This window comes from Chlamydotis macqueenii, chromosome 11, assembly GCF_036417535.1.
Source record: "Chlamydotis macqueenii isolate bChlMac1 chromosome 11, bChlMac1.mat, whole genome shotgun sequence".
Lineage (NCBI taxonomy): Eukaryota > Metazoa > Chordata > Aves > Otidiformes > Otididae > Chlamydotis > Chlamydotis macqueenii.
The window spans coordinates 1585497-1589197 of NC_141566.1; positions in this window are offsets into that span (position 1 = coordinate 1585497).

The window sequence follows — 3701 nt, forward strand, 5'->3', positions numbered from 1 at the left end:
TCCTCCTTCCCACACAGAGAGCAGAAAGCTGGTTTTGCCACAGGGCACGGCAGAGAATTGAAGCTGTTTAATTTTCTGCTGCAGGGACTTGTAGTCATCATTCGATGTCAAATCTTATTTTTGGTGCTTAAGCAGCCTGCGTTCCCAGAGCACCTGACCATTTCCATCTTTCATGGACCGCTCCTGCCATTGCCCCTAAAAAAAAACCAGGCAACTTCTCAGAAGGACCTGCTCTGGACCATTCCATGGCCAGATACGCGTGGACAGAGGGTCCCAATCCTTCTCCTTGCTCCTGCCGTGGATTTTCTTCAGCCTCCTTGCTGCATCCAGAGGAAAAAAAAATCCCCTTTGCCTTGCAGCAGCGGCAGCGTGGGATGCACCCACTCGGCGCACGGCTGCTGCCCCGTACCGGGAGGGGTGGCTGGAGCCCAGTTACGCCACAGAAGAACGGGGAATGTTTTAGGACGGGCAAACTGGGATTTTCCCCAGTAAGCCAAGGCTGAGATAACGGTGACAGGGCAAGGCAGATGCAAGAAGACCCCCAACCTGCGGTGACTACATCGTACAGACAGGCGTGCGTGCGTCCATCCATCTTCTTAGTAGGACGAGGCTGTTTAAACATAAACCAGTGTGATTAATAAAACATTGCGCCTTGTTTTCCCCCCACTGGTTTCACCTCCCATGCTCTCTTCTCACATTTTTGCTGGGCTGATGGCTTTCTTACATGCCCCAGATAACTCACGGAGTTTCATCTTCACTGCTTTTTCCACCCGCCTGCTCTTCTTTCATTTTTCATGAAGACCCTCTCTTGCTCCGCTCACACGCTCGTATCTCCCTGGTAAATCAAGGTGGCTGCTTGTCTCCAGCTCTGTTTGCCTTCCTGAGCACCAGGGTAAACGTGGGCAGCGTGCTGGAGCCGGATCAAGGAGAAGGCTGACCTCGCCCCCCTTCCCTCCCCATTCACAGCTGTGCCCAGCTGGCCATAGGCTGCGTTCCGCATCCGGGAATGCCTTCTCTCCGTTTTCTGGGGTGAAACCGGTAAAACAAATAGAAAGAGTGAGAAACGACCTCTCCCAGGCTCTGCTGGGTGAAACCACGCTGCAGAAAGCTCTGAGAGAGAACGTTGCTCCAAGAGCCCAAACTGGGGTCAGCACAAAGGCTGCCATTGACTTCATCTGGCGTTCTCCAGCTGACGAACCCTGTGACTCTTCCACGTCTTTCTGCTGATCTCTCCAGACACGGGATGAGGACCGGGACTGTAAGGAGGCCCACACTCATGGTGGCCTCCTTGCAGACTGCAACACGCCGCCGAGTAATAGCCTGCAGCCAGCTAGCAATAGGAAATCAGGTCATGAACTAGCTTCTCTCTCCATCCGGCATCGGAAGAGACGAGGCGTGAGGCACGGCCGTGTCTCCTCTTTCTCCGTCTCCGCTCCCTGAGATGACGGAGTTGGCCGCAGGCACTGCTCGACGTGGGTGTCCGGACCCAGAAAAGCAGAGCCAGCTGCTCTGCCCTGGGCTGGCCCTGCAAACGTCCCGTGTGCCTGGAGCAGCTTTGCCCTTTCCCACAGAGGAATGACATGTGGGATTAAAGGAAAAAAAAAAAAAAAAAACCAGAAACCGCCAAACCAGCATTTTTAGCTGGGTTCAGAGCAGTTTCATGTGTCTAGAAGGGATATAGCAGCATAATCAAGATTTATGAAAGAAAGAAAATATTTTAGGAGAGGCCATTTGTTCTGTTCTGTATCCCGTAAAATCTCCGGACGTTATTTGTCGGTCGATGTGGCAGCAGCACTCAGCCCTGCGGCTTGGGAACAAAAGGCCACTCTGCGAAGGAAGAGGCGAAGCGTTGAAAGACACCAAGAGACGTCTCACGGTTTACAAAACCCGGTCCGAGCATCCCTCAAGGTAACCCAGGAGGGCTGGGACCGCGGCCGTGCGCTGGGCGTGGGCAGGCTCTTCCCTGGAAGATCACGTCTATGGACGGACTGGGCTGGCGCGGGGAAGTCGAGCACCGCGGCGGTAGTACAGCACCCAGCGTTTGCTGCCGACAGAGAAAGTACATCAGGCCAAGCGAGGCACTGGTTTGTCATGGGGAGGTGTTTTGTGCCCCGTGTTAGAATCATAGAATCATGGAACGGTTTGGGTGGGAAGGGAGCGTTCAAGCCCACCCAGCCCAACCCCCTGCAAGGAGCAGGGACATCTCCAGCCGGATCAGGTTGCTCAGAGCCCCGGCCAGCCTGGCCTGGAACGTTTCCAGGAGATGATTTTCGATTTCTCCAGGTTTCTTGCTTAGCAGCCAGAAAGGAAACACACACAGGGATGCGGGGAAGCTGCGGAATTTGGGAACTTCTGTCCTGGATGAGGCCAATCCCCTGGGCTGCCCGGCGGATCAGCCCTGGCCCCATCCCGGATGCTCAGGGGGCTGCCAAAGGGACCTTCACCTTTCCGTGCGAGCAGACCCCGGTGGGTTCTTGAGTGGACCCTCAAGTCATTGAAGGGTGAAAGGGCTGCACATCCCCATCCTCCCTGGCCGTGCGTGTTTTTCGGGGATGCTTGCGGAGAGCCAGCCGTGGTGGAGATCCCGCTAGAGGAGACGCCAGAAGGCTCTGCCTGCTCCCAGCCCTCGCAGCATCCCTGTTAGCTCCTGGGCCTTATTTCCCTGCAAGCCCTCGCTGTCTTCTCTCTCCTCCTGATTTATCTCCAGCACGGAGCGCTGTATCACTGCTATAGATTGCCGCTGGCAGCAGGACAAACACGCCCGTCTTTAGTTTATGGACTCATTTTTCTTTTTCTTTTTTTCTTTCCCCTCGAGTTAACACAAACAATACACCGAGTCGATCCAAGGGAATGGCGATTACGGGGCAATCGTGTGCTCAACTCGCTCTGCATCCAGCAAAATGAGAGCCAGAATGCCCTTTCCACGCGCTGTTGCAAACAAGCAGGATTTAAAGCTGAACTTTCTGTTTCTCCGGGCAGCTTCTGCCTCAAGGATGCTTCCATCATCGGTCTGCAAGCCCGCGTCATCTTCCCCACGTTGTGGCAGCTGTCTTCGGCAGGAAAAACCAGCCAGTTCTTAACCTTACATGAATGAGTGTAACACTAAGGGAGCAAAACACGCTCCGGAGAGCATCGCGCCTGAGAGGCATTGCACCCGGGAGCTTAAACTGGAGCTCAGCTGGGGACGCGGTGGGGACCACGCACCCAGGCTTCTCCAGGGGTTTTTGGTGACGGCAGGATGGGCCAAGGCACAACTGTGCTTTAAGGGACCACGACAGCACCTGAGGTTTTTCCTGCCATTAAAACCCCACTTCTAATCCATGCAGGTCGAGTATTCTGGGATGCCTCCAGCTGGGTGGTGCCCTCAGGACCATTTCTGGGTGACGGAGGGCACCAGCCCCACTGACCGCCCAGCTTCCCAGCTCCACGTGGACATCCCTCCCACGCGGGTTTGCATTGGTCCTTCCTTTGCCACATTGCAACCGCTTTCCCTGGCGTTATCCCTGGAATAAGCATGGAGCCCAGCTGTTGGCCGCTCGTAGGTTTCAGTCGGAGCGTTCGGGGCAGATCCTGCGCGCTGCTGCCCAGGGACCCGGGAGCTACGCCTGCTCCATCCTGATGCCACGTTAATGATGACAGCAGCAGAGGGGTCAGTGGTGGGACCCCAGGGACATGTCCTAACACATGTCCTTCACTGCTGG